General features: G+C 46.7%; 1 protein-coding gene across 1 annotated transcript in view; it reads right to left on the minus strand.

Annotated features, from left to right (window-relative positions):
* The window catches only part of MAN2A1 (mannosidase alpha class 2A member 1), a 190,029-nt gene that overhangs the window by 174,290 nt on the left and 632 nt on the right, over positions 1–15,107 (minus strand). The gene's annotated exons all lie outside the window — the stretch shown is intronic.

The following is a 15,107-nucleotide window of genomic DNA, read 5'->3' on the forward strand; positions in this document are numbered from 1 at the left end:
TATATCACAAATATCACAGATTAGATCAGAGACATTAAAAGGGAACCTGCCATCAGATTCATGCTGTCCAATCCACAGGGAACAGGAATGAGAGGCGAGCTCTGAAATTTGTTGCCAGGTATGTTTTAGTCTAAAGTACATTTCAGAATAAACATGCTTTGGAAAGCAGACCGGCGACTATGCATCACTATGTGACTGGAGAATCCTCACATTGCGCACAGTCCGCATTCTCCGATTCCAGGAGCGGCAGGCGCATCAGTATGTGATTTGCCAACATATGGTCACGTGCTGATTGAGGAGTGCAGCCAAGGTATTTAGCGAGGCTGGACACAGTCTAGTCTGATTGGGGAATTTAGCAAATCGCATACTTGCAGTAACATTAGCATATGGTCCCGGCCCCGGAGAATCTTCACAATGCGCTTGCTGTGAAGATTCACAATTCAGCAGTCACACTGAGTGACTGCAGACTTGTAGCCTAAAGGCCACTTTACACACAGAGATAAATCTTTGGCAGATCTGTGGTTGCAGAGAAATCATGGACATATTGTTCCATTTGTACACAGCCACAAACCTGGCACTGATTGTCCACACTTTCACTGCAACCACAGATCTGCCGCAGATGTATCTGTGTGTAAAGTGGCCTTAATGCCGGACAACCCCTTTAAAAAGTGTAGTTATGTGCAAAGGTCTCAAACTCTAAAGTAAATCTAAAGCCGATTTAAGAATACAGGACTTGCTGTTAGGAGAGGAGCAGACTTGTGGAAGTTTGGGTTCTGGGGGTTCAGCCGGCCTTTAGACAAACTCCTGTTCCAGACTCGAACTACATTGGAAGTTACTAATTGGGCAGTTTGGCTCTCCGCCCACATACAGCCAGCGTTAAACACTACACTTTCGGGTGCGGGGTTTGTTCCTTTTTTAGCGCATGCTACGTCCTCTAATGCTGTTGTTACCACCAGTACAAGCTGTTCAAACAATGCAAGCGACTCACACTGGGCTGTGCACCGAGTGTACCCGAGCACACAAATGCTTGCTCGAGTCGTCAACATAAGTAAAGCACCCAAACTCAAACACGGTTTTGTTTTTGTCTGTGTTCGATACAAACAGTAAAGTTCGGGTCCGCTCATCTCTACTTGATCTTATTTTAACCACTTCAGGTTTTAAAAGCCATGAATCGGCTAAAAAGTGACCTGGCCATTTTTCAATCAGTTTCCATATGAATGTCGCTTACTAGTTTATACAAACAGAAAATAATGAATATTTAAAACAATAGATTCAAATGACTCAGATTCTAGCCAAGATCCCAATGACATTGATATCAAAAAGGGGCAAACTCCAAAGTGTCATCCTCTTCCTCCTCCTCTGAGGGTGGATAACCATTTTTTCCTCCCGAAGAGACGGAAAAATTACTAAAAGCCATTAGATCAACTATGGGTATCGAAGAGCCCAAAGAGTAAAGGTCTATACTAGATGTTAAATTTGGGGGGGGATCTAAAACAAAGAATAAGATGATTTTCTTCATCCATAAAAATGTTTCTGCAATGATTCAGAAAAAAAATGGAAAAGACCACATAAAAAAGTGCTTAATTCCAAAGACCGGAGGAAGTAAATGTGATGCCCTTGCAAAACCAATTAGTCACACAATAGGCCCCCCGCATAACACCATCCCCCACAGGGTCACATACAGCCGACCTGCAACCCTAGTCAACCTCCTCAGGGAAAGACAGGCACACCAGTGGGCGGGACCAGGAAGTTAGGAAAAGCCCACCTAGGGGTCTAGACAGCCCGGGGCGGGAAAACAAGCAGTTGAGCTTGAGATTGAGTTCAATTTGAGAGGAGTGGAGGCTGGGGCTAGGCGTAGCTCCAGCAGAGGAGAAGTTCAAGCTGAACGGTGCCAGGGTTGGAGCCTTGGTGCCTTGGCTAGGTGGAAAACGGTGGTCTCCGTCAGCTGGAGACGGGAAGACGGCTCGGCAGATCCGAGGTGGACCGGGACAGGGTTGGAGCCCGCCGGTACCGACACCGGAGACCCGACCGGAAACCGTGCACAGAGGGGGTACTCTGACCCTGAAGCCAGGACCAGAACCAACAGCCTAGCTAATCAACCGATTGAGGGCAGGATTATAGGTCCTGTCCCAACGAAAGTCCCAAAAGCAGACAACCACCCACAGAGAGGGATAGGGTAAGCGCCAGGGCCCATAGATCCCACGGGTCAGCGTCAGCGGGCACGGCTCCTCAGGTACACAAAAAGCCGGGAGTGGACTCCCGTGTTCCATACCGGGAAGTCTAAACACACAACGAAAACTAGTGCAGAGGAAAAGACGGCGACCATAAGTCCAGGTGGGGGACCAGCGTACAACTGGCCGTGGCGGCCGGCCACCAGCACCTTGGTTTACCAAAATATTTGTGTGATTCATTTAATTGTGAGTAACCAAACATCCCCTGGTACGTACGGGCGCGCAAGCCCCTGCCATCGCCATACCGTGCACAGAGACACTGGGCACCGGGGCAACCATCCCTAGCCACAGAGGAGTTAACATCCGTCTGCCACTACATCGCCCCCGGGTATCCCACAACAGCAGCGGTGGTGTCCCACTTCACCAAACACCGTGGGTGGTGTCACGAACTGACTACGGCCAAGGCCGTACAACTACGTCCTTTCCATTCGGCGTGTCCGCGTGACCCCCGGGTCCGGAGGATCCCTCGAGCCACACAGCGGGTCCTGATCCGAGCAGCCCGGCTGCTGCGGGCGGCACACAAATATCCGTTAGAGGAAAATTTCACAGCTATCTGAGAAGACCAAAAGAGAATGTTCCCCAACTTTATATATCTCAAGAAAGACATCCCTTCCGCTTGAGTTAGGGTTAATGAACCCATAGACAAAAAGCAGGGCTTTTGTTTGTTTTTTTTAAGGACTTGGGAATCAGGAACATTTGTCTTTCAAACCTAGCATAGCAGGTACCTGCACAGCTAGATCCCTGATCCTATGGTTACAACAACGGCGTGGCCCGATCAGGAATTAAAGCCCCAGAGAAGCAAACTTTAGAACGTCAGAAGGCAGATTTTTTTGGCAGACTCCTCAGTAGACGCAGTCAGACTAACTTAACTGCATGTTCCACTTCTGTAATCAACTCAGCTCGCAGAGAACTGTGGCTTAAGAGGAAAGAATGCCTCAAAAACTAGGTTAAAAAGATTCCCTTGCAAGTAGGTCCTTTCGTGAGTGAAGAGATTTGAAGCCCCAGAGAAATAAAATCAAAGTGGAGGGTTTCCAAGGAGAAAAAAAAAAAAAAAACAGGGAATTCCTGTTCGGGAATATAATCTCAGAATCAACTTCGAAAAAGAAAAAAAAATAAATAATGACATAGTAGGGGAGGTTAAAGCAGTTTCATCAAACTGGGAAAAGATTATATCAAATCCCTTGGTCTTGGAAGTAATAAAAATGGTTTGAAACTGGAATTTCTTTCCTTCCCCCAGGACAATTCAAGCAGACTACAGCAGGGGTAAAAAGCCAATCTGCTCTGGAAGTGTTCTCGTTCCCTGCCCCACTCAAGAGGGTTCAAAGTTTTATTCACATCTATTTAGTAAGAAACCCCAATAGAAATAAGAACTATTATAAACTTAAAAAGGCTTTAACAAATTTCTAAAATACAGAAAATTCAGAATGGAGAAGAGATCGATAGTGGATCTGACAGCTTCATGGAGATTTTAGATATCCAAGACGCCTACCACCATCTACCGATCCATCAGGACCATCCAAAATGGGTAGCCATGATTTAACAGGAAAGCCTCTCTCATTTTCAATATCAGGCTCTTCAGGCTCTCAATGGGTCCCAGATTTTCACAAAACTAGTTTCCGAAATAGCAACTTATGAGGGAAGAAGGTATTTTTTTTTTTATTCCGTACTTTGACAACTTTCCAATTGAGGTCCTAACAGAATGAAGGTGTCAGGAAAATACAAGAAAGGTGCAAGAATTTATTTCCTCTCTGGGATGGACTAGAAATTACACAAAATGAAAGCTAACCCCATGCCAGCATCAGACCTTCTAGGCATAACCTTGGAATCCATAAAGATGCGTTGTTTTCTGATAGAGGAGATTCAAAAAGGTTTATCATTTGGTGGAAGGTTTAATTTCATGGCCAAAAGTCACGACAAGAAAAACCATGTCAGTGCTTTGTTCCCGAACCTTCTGGGGTACAGCGGGTGCAGGGTCCAGGTTACATCTTCTTTTCAACTAAATAATTTCTTATTTGTTCAGTTTGGAGGACCAAATAAAGGAAAGGCAGCTAGCAAGAGGACCATAGGTGGCTGGACTAAACAGGCAATTGTGTGGGCCCGAATCTTCTACTCTGGTCTCAGGGGATCTTACAGGTCACTCCACTGAAGCATTGCCATGTCTTGGGCCCAGAAGGCAGAGGCTTCCATAGACTCTATATGTATAAAGTGCAGCACCTCGGGCGTCTACATCTACTTTTTTCCCCAGACATTAGTTCTTGTCTTCCTCTGATATCTCTTTTGGACCTAAAGTTTTGCAGGGTGCAGTCATGGGTGAAACGAAAAATGATAATTTTGCTAATTGGCAATTTGTTTTTCTGAAGCCCATGACAGCATTTCTACATCACCTTTCTATTATTCTGTCTGCATGATTGGTGGGGGTTATTTCCCTGGGTGTTGGGGTGGGGGGGGGGAATGTTAAAACATACGCTAACCATTTCAATCTCAAAAGTTACTGAGGAATGGTAAGCGGCTCTGCCTTTTTATATCCACAGGTTGCCGGCCCTACGAGGTGGCCTCTGTCTTACTGTGCTGTTGAAATCAAATTACCAGTTTGTGCAATTACTTTTTGAAGTGCAAATAATGGTAAAAAAATCAAAACAAATAATGACTCAAGTAATTTTTCACATTTGGTATATTTTTGTTCTTGCAGACTGAGTAAACGTTAACAGGGTTTTCCAGGCTTGGGGCTCACTATGTTACTGCAGATATGTGAATCTTCACAGTCAACATGTCAGTATTCTCCCGTCCTAGCCCGGGGAGCGGAAGGGCATGTGACCACAAGTTTGTGATGTGCAGCCGTGTGCCAACTAGGTGTCCGCAACCTGACAATACAAGTGAATTTTTTTTTTTTTTTAAACACCAAGGTAATAAAATAAAAATAAACCACACAAGTTTGGATTCACCGTATGCACGACGTCATGAAGAAACATATTGCCAAGTTATTTTCACCTGATTACCATAAAACAAAACAAAAAAAAACCATGGAAGAATTGCATTGTTTTTAATTGAATGGTGTCATTCCAAATTACAAGTTAGCCACATAAGGCTAAGTTCACACAGGTCATCTTTGTAGCCCTTTTTGCATGTTTTTCTTCATTGTTTTTACGTAAATCCATGCTAATAAAACAATGCTTTTACTGCAAAGCCCGAGATTCCACAAATCTCCTGCACATACAAACACTTGCCTTTTTCCGACTGAAATGGCAACTTGCTTGTTTTTTGCTGTGTTTTTGAAAGAAGAAGCATGTAAATTTTTTCTGCGTTGTTGCAGCGTTTTTTCACCCAAGCAAAGCATAGAGGAAGTGCGAAAAAAGCTGTAAAACTGCAGCAAAAACGCCAGAAAAACCACATCAACACTGCAGGTTATTTCCTGCCAAGACATGAGGTTTTGCTACAGTTTACTGCAGAAACAAATGCAGCAAAAACGCCCTGTGTGAACACAGCCTAAGGCTATGTGCGCACTGGAAAATGGAATTTTCTCAAGAAAATTCCACAGGCAGTGAAAGATTACCGCACCCGCGGTAAAAAACCGCGGCAAACCGCACCCGAAAACCGCATGCGGTTTGCCGCGGTTTTACCGCTGTATTGTTCGCGGTATTGCCGCGTGCGGGTTGGTACATGTGCTTTATTGCATTCAATGCAATAAAGCACATTGAAAAAAAAAAAATAAAAAAAAATAATTTCCTTCTGAGATAGATGATAGATAAAAAGAGACAGATAGAAGAATAGATAGAGGGATAGATAGATAGATAGACAGAGGACAGATCGCTGCATTTCTCACGGTCGGTAGTGAGTTCACATTACCGGCCGTGGGAAATGACCGGTAATTACCTCTGCTGTCTCGCTGCGAGGCTGCATTCATTCAGCGCTGTGTGTCAGTCGCGGCTGGATGTAAGCAGCGCAGGACCTGTGGATTACGCCGGAGCTGTGGATTACGTCGGAGCTTTGTTTCGGGAGGGGTTAATAAAAGGATGAACGAGGCTTATTTGTGTTTCATTTAAAATAAAAGATTTTTCGGTGTCTGTGTTTTTTCACTTTACTTACGGGTTGATCATGTCAGCTGTCTCAAACGCTGCCATGCTCAAGCCTGGAGTTAATGGCGGTAATCCGCCGCCATTAACTCCTTGTATTACCCTGACTGCAACCGCATCACGGCAGCAGGAAGAGCTGGGGACACTCCAGTACTGCCGCATAATGGATGTGACAGTGCCGGGGCAGCTGCGGCTGATATTCTCGGCTGCGGGAGGTGGGAGGGAGGCAAGGGACATTAACCCTGCCCCTCTCCCTCCCCAGCCTGAGAATACCAAGCCGCCGCTGTGTGCTTACCTCGGCTGGACGGTAAATATACAGCGGAGCCCACGTGTTTTGTTTTCTAGATTTCCGTTTGATTTCTATGTGTGTTCTATATGTCTGTATTCTATGTCTGTGATGTGTCTGTGATGGGTCTGTGTGAGTGTGATCTGTCTGTGTCTGTGATCTGTGTGTTTGTTTACTCTCTGCTCCGCTTCCTCTTCCTGTCATAATGACATCACTTCCCTGCAAAACCGCAGGCAAGCGATGTACATTACCGCAGGTAAACCGCGAAATACCGCAAGGAATAACGCAGGAAAACGCAGTGAGCCGCACAGAATTTGCTTCCTGCGTTATTCCCTGCGGGATTTCAAGAATTACATGGCAGTCAATGGAGTGAAATCCTGCAGTGACGTGCGGAAAAGAATTGACATGCAATTGTTTTTGCTGCGGGAATCCCGCAGCAAAACATGCAGCTGTCAAATTCCGCCTAATGCGCACAGGATTTTTTTTTCCCAAAGGTTTTGCTGGTGATTCACTGCAGAGATGTTATGAACATTTCTGCAGCGAAACATGCAGCAAATCCGCTGCAAAATCCAGTAAGTGCGCACAGGGCCTTAGAGCTTTGTGGGGGGGTTTTATTGCAGGATAAGTAGAGAAAAGTAGAATAAAAAAAGTTATACCTGAAGCATCAAAAAAAAAAAAAAAAAAAAAACCACCATCCAGGAGTGAAGGGGATACAGTCAAAAGGTTCCTGAACACAGAATATTAAAAGGGGTTGTCCAGGATGTAACCTTTGAAAACCTATCCATAAGCAAAGTATGAGATTCTGATCAGCAGGTCCGCTGTGTCTGCAGCTCTGGTTGTGGCCGGATGTGCAGTGCACAGGACAGCGCCGCACAATGTGTAATGGCCATTAGAGGTACTGCAGCGCAGCTTCTACTGAACCTGAGAACGACCAGCACAGACTACAGGTAAAATATATCTTTGTATTGCGTTACCCAGTAGAAAGAAAAAAAAAATTGTTTGAAATAAAAAAATAGCCACTTCGGAGACTACTCAAGTCTCTTAATCAGGCGTGGTATAACAAAATCTGACGAGTCACATATTTACACACAACAGGACATGTTCTGCGGTGTATAAATATATGACTCTTCAGGTTTTGTGTTACACTACACCTGATGAAGAGACCTGAGTAGTCTCCGAAGCAGCTATTTATTACCATCTTTTCAGTTAGCCATTGATCAACCACTGAGGACTCCGGTTTTATTTTTCCAGCGCAGGCTATGGAGCTTGGTTCTTCGACCTTTCACTGTTTACTTCTGACGCCTTTTACTGCTACAGTTCAGTGTCTAGATGGGAACGGTGTCCTTTGTAATCACCTTTGAAAACCATTGTATGCCTTAGGGTACTTTCACACTTGCGTTATTTTCCTTCCGTTACAATCCGCCCTTTTGGGAAACAGCGGAATCCGTTAACGGATTCCGCTGTTTCCCATAGACTTGTATGGGTGACGGATTGTACCAAAAGGAGCTGCGTTGCTTCCGCTGGGCGACGCTCCGTTGCTTCCGCCCAGCGGGAGGAACGCAGCATGTAACGTTATTTTGAGCAGCGGAATCCTCTGGATTTCACTGCGCATGCTCTTTTTTTTTTTTTTTTTTTTTTTTTTTTAAATCAAACTTTATTTTGGCTCGCGGTGGCCGAACGTTCAGCTGAGCGCCCGGCCGTCGGCAAGCGACAGCGCTCAGCTGAATGACCGGCCACCAGCATGCCCGGCCGCCGGCAAGTCACAGCGCTCAGCTGAGCGCCCGCCCGCCGGCATGCCCGGGCGCCGGCAAGTGACAGCGATCAGCTGATCACCCGGCGGCCGGCTGCAGGGAGCGATCAGCTGATCACCCGGCGGCCGGGAGCGATCAGCTGATCACCCGGCAGCCGGCTGCAGGGAGCGATCAGCTGATCACCCGGCGGCCGGCTGCAGGGAGCGATCAGCTGATCACCCGGCGGCCGGCTGCAGGGAGCGATCAGCTGATCACCCGGCGGCCGGCTGCAGGGAGCGATCAGCTGATCACCCGGCAGCCGGCTGCAGGGAGCGATCAGCTGATCACCCGGCGGCCGGCTACTGGGAGCAATCAGCTGATCACCCAGCGGTCGGCTGCAGGGAACGATCAGCTGATCGTTCACTATAGTCTGCCGCTGGTAAAACCGGGAAAAAAAAAAAAAAAAAAATCAAAACGAATTGCGTTGTTTTGCAGCATCCGTTGCATCCGTTGTGTCACTATATGCAACACATCCGTTGCATCCGTTACACAACGCAATGCAACGGATACCGTTCAACGCAAGTGTGAAAGTAGCCTTACAGAGAGGCCCGGAGTTGAGTAACACAGAGAATACAGTTTGCTAACCTGCTTTCAGGGTGCGTGCACACGATCAGGATTAGCAGCGATTTGGATGCAGCGTCTTCTTGTTGCGTTGCACAGTACAAGCACACTGGACCTATAGAAATCCCGTGCCCACTGTGCTTTTCTCTGCAGCGTAAATTGACCCGCAGTACAGCTTTCCGAGCCGCAGCATGTCAATATATTCTTGCAGAGACACAAATGCTCTGAGCAGGATTGATTGCTCTCAGTGAGAGAAACAAAATTAAAATTTTGTAGTTGTGATACCTTTTAATGGCTAACTAAAATAACTGGCTAACACGGTACAAAAACCTTTTTCTTTTAACTTCTGAGCAGGAGAAACAGCAAAAACCTGCAGTCAGTAATCCTGATTGTGGGCACGGACAGCTCATTCACCAGCACAGGACACGAGAATCTCCGCAAGAGAAATGACACTGCATCCAGAAGGAGAGGAAGCCTGATCATGGGGCACGTATCCTTAAAGATCGGTCACAGTCTGTTATGGCCAATGCATGCATTCACCGGTCTGCGGGCTTTACTGCTGGAATCTCTTCATTTCTGAAGGCGAAACATTCCCAGAGAACTTTCGGTGGATGTTTCCGGTTCAGTTCACTCTCCACAAAAGCACTGTGCAATAATCAGACGAAGGTGTTGACTGTTTACAATGACAACCAGCAAAAGTGTGAATGGAAATGTAACAGATCCTGAAACGTGAGGATATAAACCGTTACTGCTTTGTGAATGTGTGCTCCGCTGGGGGGCCCAGGAGTATAATAATGCTGAAATATGGTGAAGAGGTGGATAACAGTACAGCTGACTTAAAGCACCACTACACTTATTTTATTGCAGTACTTTAGTGTCGCTTTAAATCTAAGTCCCCTGAGCCCTGTGTTACCCTCACCTCCGCCATCTCCACGCTTTCCCAGCAGGGCTCCGGTCTGTCTACAAGTGACTAGCCAACAACTCCAGTGTTTCATTTTCATGTAGAGCGCCAGAGGTCACTCTCCAATACAATTCTATCAGAGCTACCTTCTGGCCTCATAGACTTGCACTGAACACCTGGGACGTAACTTGTCACTTCCAGCCACTCAGAAGCTAAGGCCACAAGATGGCGCCGCAGAACCAAAGCGGTGTCAGTAAAGTATGAAAACACCATAAGGCGAGAAAAAGGCTGGAGTCACACTAGCGTATGGCATCGGATGCGATATGCTACTGACCCCCGGCACAGTCTCTGCTGCGAGCGTGAGAAGAGTGTCATGCGACTGTGACCCGATCCTGTAATCGGGTCACAGCTGTGAAGCTGAGGGCAGGCGCTGCAGAGGAGAGGGAGGGGTTAATGCCCCATCTCCTCCATTATCAGCCTGTGCATATATCGCACTGCGCTGGGATAACATCCGAGTGCAGTCCGATATATCTCTCGCACCCATTCACTTGAATGGGTGTGAGTGATACGGCTCTATCAGAAGATTGCAGCATGCTACCGCTTTTCTCGCATCCAGAATCTGTATACGAGAAAAGCTGCCCAACTGCTCTCCCACATTGACTAATGATTGGTCAGAGTGCTTAGCAAGATTTTTTTCGTATTGCACTCGTCCGTTTTTCATGCGGATAACATTTGAAGCGTCATTACAGTAATGGAAAGAAAACAAACAATGGAGTGGTGCCTTATAAACAAAAAAATGTGTTACATGTCACTGTTGAGCAGTCTTAACATGTCACTGTGAGAGCATTGGACTGTGTGCAGGCGCTGGACAAGTCAAGTCTTGCTGTAGTCTGTGATGAGGAAAATTTAAATGGTGTCAATAGCATTGTAATCAATTACAGAGGTTACATTTGGCTTGAAGGCGATGTTCACACGTTGCATTTTTGCAATAATTTCTTTTTTTTCAGTATTTTTAAAAACTGATTTTTACAGTAACAGCAAAAGCTATGAGATTTCAGAAGTCGAATGCAACCGGTGGGTTTTATTTCCTGACTGAATTAGTTAACTTCAGCAATTGTACAATCTGCAGCATGTCAATCCTTTCAGCATTTTTGCAGCATTCTTTCACCCATACAATTGAATGTGAAAGTGCAAAGAAGCTTATTTTTGGGGAATAAACCTCTCTTAAAAAGACAGTAGTTCAGTGGTCAGCACTGCACAATCAGCAGCACAATGGGCAGCACCGTGAGTCAGCGGTCAGCACTGCCCAATGGGCAGCACCGTGAGTCAGCGGTCAGCACTGCCCAATGGGCAGCACCGTGAGTCAGCGGTCAGCACTGCCCAATGGGCAGCACCGTGAGTCAGCGGTCAGCACTGCCCAATGGGCAGCACCGTGAGTCAGCGGTCAGCACTGCCCAATGGGCAGCACCGTGAGTCAGCGGTCAGCACTGCCCAATGGGCAGCACCGTGAGTCAGCGGTCAGCACTGCCCAATGGGCAGCACCGTGAGTCAGCGGTCAGCACTGCCCAATGGGCAGCACCGTGAGTCAGCGGTCAGCACTGCCCAATGGGCAGCACCGTGAGTCAGCGGTCAGCACTGCCCAATGGGCAGCACCGTGCCTCAGTGCCAGAATTATAGGGAATGAATGTAGATTGTGAGCCCATATGGGGACGGTTATGAAAATGTCTATAAAGCGCTGTAGAATTAATGGCGCTATATAAGTAACATAATAATGAAAGCTGTAGAATATGATGGCGTTATTTAAAGCACAATTACAACATTACTAAATGTACTGTAGTCAAAAGCACACAAAATCCATAGCAAAACCTGCTGTTTGAAAGCAACTTGTTTACTGCCAAGAGAGCCTGCAGGAAAAACCACTGAAAAACGCAACATGTGAACATAGCCTAAACTTTACAAAATGCTGCGTGCCGTGCACTCCCTGCAGGCGACCACCCAGGAGCAGTTAGGAGACCGCTGGTGCGAAGCTTTGTGCATGTGGATATCTCCTGTGGATACCAGATGACAGTAATAACCGTGTACATTCACTGATTAAGCATGAGGATACAAAATATACGACAAAAGTGCCAAACTGAATAATCACTGCATATTAACCTTCATTTATTGGCTTTTAAATGCCTGCAAAAAAAATAAAAGACTTGTTAAAGGAACTTTTTTTTTTTTTTGCAATTTAGCATCAGGAGCCAATAGGAAAATAACCATCCGACTTACGACAAGTTACATCTGCGTGCCATTTCTGCATAGGTTTTTAACTATATCTGCAAAACTTAGCAAATATTGATTAAAATGGATGTTTGGGTTATAAAACAGAAAAAAAAAAAAAACTTCATCCTTGTCTTACGAAATCAATAGGAATCCTCTCTCCTTACAGATAATGACTACAAACCACGAGGCTCCTGCTCAACTGAACACGAATTAGCTGTGAACCCGGAGAATTCTGCTTATCCCACAATAGAGCGGAGACAGTATAACAAGAGGCATTTAGCAGCAGCGAAAAAATGGTACCTGAGCGCTGAATATCAGGGGGACGCGTCCACGGCACTTACAGGAGGGGCGGAAGATTAGACAAAGTGGCCATGATAGGGGAAGTGCTGCAGAGAACTCATAGAACTCATAGAAAGGTCACAACAATCTATGGAAGCAATAATTGGGGTTTAGTCTGAACCCCACGTGCACAGTTATAGGGGAGCACGGCCTTACAAAGCGCTGTGTACACTCTGGGCACAACTCATTATGGCATTTGTGCTTATTTTATGTCCAGCTTTACATGTTTTGCACAAAATTCTACAATCAAGTTGGCTCTATTTTCTACTTGTTTGTCGTCATGTTCATAGTGTATGTAATTCAGATGTCTGCAGCTGATTCGTTATTTGTGACTTTTTAAAGAGTAGCTACTTTTTTGCGCTAATGTATGGCAGTCCCCGTCAGTGACCGCTGTGAGCCACTTTAACGGATCATGCGCCTTTGTCCTTTGTCAAGTTGCAAAAGGAGGTAAAATAGCCAAATAAAGAGAAGGTTTAATTTGCTCAATATTCATGGACTGGGTTAGGCAATTCGGAAGAATTTGGTGCTAAAACCTGAAACAAATAACATGAGATGAAAAAAGTGGTTAAGAAAAACATGCAACAGATAAATCAGGCCCTGCTTCAGCAAAGCTTGTGCCATATGGGGCCCGGCCACAGGCTACAGCACTGTATTAGGAAACCTTCCTCTATTTACAAACACACATATGAAAAGAGCAAATAAAGAACGAGTCTAGGAAATAAGGAATCTGAAGATTTATATAACTAAAATGCAAACAACATTGGAAGAACAGAAAATGTATAAAAAGTGCAATAAAACAAATATTCAGCCATTTTTTGTTAAAGCCGAGGCTAAGGACGGCTGTACTGGGAATCATCATGTGAATGCGCTGACCAAAGGTTGTTGCCGTACATGTTACCGCTGCAGTCAGCTACTGGCTGCAGCTATCTAGTGATCGAAGGGCGTGATGACAGAGCTTCAGGGGTCGCCGAAGAGGAGGGGATGGAACGGTTTCACATTTTGGAATAATTCTTACTCTTGGGAAACTTCTTGAAAACTCTCCAAGTGACGAGCACTTTTTATAGACGGGACTTTAAAAAAATCAGCTGCCGCACATCTCCCAAAGTAAAGAGGTTCAAAACATGATGTGTATATATATCTATCTAGCTCTATCTAGCTCTATCTAGCTCTATCTAGCTCTATCTATTATATAACAAAACAGTATTATGAAGTCTGGGCTCATTCTTGCCTGGAATTATTCTTAAGGACAAGTATACAACCAAACCACAACATGGGACATAAGACGGAGGGCAAGGGGTTTTATTACCACTAAATCTTTGGGCTCAATAGATGGCACGCCCAGAGAGGCTGCCGTGCCTGCAGAGCCAGCCTGGTGTCTGTTCTCAGGGACAGTGGGGGCCTCAATAATGTATTTGACATTTCAGGCTATGCTTTTAATTACCATGTCCTTAAAGTGAGGTCAGCAGATTTCACAATACACACAATCCTAAATAGACTGCCGACACCTGATGGGGCTGGTGAGTTTACTCTGAAAATTCATCATGAATGGATACCTAAATTGCTAATGTTAGGATCAGAAGGGGACATTTTAAAAAGGGATTCTACAGCCATTCTGAAATGGACTTTCACAGTCAGCACATCATCCCCATCAGGTCTAATATCATGCAGAAAACTGGTGGCAGGTCCAGTGTAAAGGGATTCAAGACGGCAAAAATAAAGATGCCCATTTGCTGAGCTCTAGGACCTCAGAACTAAGGGAACCTAGTGATGCCCCCACATACCCACCACTAGGGCACTGCACCCCGTGATGCCCCCACATACCCACCACTAGGGCACTGCACCCCGTGATGCCCCCACATACCCACCACTAGGGCACTGCACCCCGTGATGCCCCCACATACCCACCACTAGGGCACTGCACCCCGTGATGCCCCCACATACCCACCACTAGGGGCACTGCACCCCGTGATGCCCCCACATACCCACCACTAGGGGCACTGCACCCCGTGATGCCCCCACATACCCACCACTAGGGGCACTGCACCCCGTGATGCCCCCACATACCCACCACTAGGGCACTGCACCCCGTGATGCCCCCACATACCCACCACAGGGGCACTGCACCCCGTGATGCCCCCACATACCCACCACTAGGGGCACTGCACCCCGTGATGCCCCCACATACCCACCACTAGGGGCACTGCACCCCGTGATGCCCCCACATACCCACCACTAGGGCACTGCACCCCGTGATGCCCCCACATACCCACCACTAGGGCACTGCACCCCGTGATGCCCCCACATACCCCCCCACCTGCATAGCTGCTGCACCTGGTGATGCCCCCACATACCCACCACTAGGGCAGTGCACCTGGTGATGCCCCCACATACCCACCACTAGGGCAGTGCACCTGGTGATGCCCCCACATACCCACCACTAGGGCAGTGCCCCTGGTGATGCCCCCACATACCCACCACTAGGGCAGTGCCCCTGGTGATGCCCCCACATACCCACCACTAGGGCAGTGCCCCTGGTGATGCCCCCACATACCCACCACTAGGGCAGTGCCCCTGGTGATGCCCCCACATACCCACCACTAGGGCAGTGCACCTGGTGATGCCCCCACATACCCACCACTAGGGCAGTGCACCTGGTGATGCCCC

This window comes from Anomaloglossus baeobatrachus, chromosome 1 (assembly GCF_048569485.1).
Source record: "Anomaloglossus baeobatrachus isolate aAnoBae1 chromosome 1, aAnoBae1.hap1, whole genome shotgun sequence".
In the NCBI taxonomy this organism is placed as follows: domain Eukaryota; kingdom Metazoa; phylum Chordata; class Amphibia; order Anura; family Aromobatidae; genus Anomaloglossus; species Anomaloglossus baeobatrachus.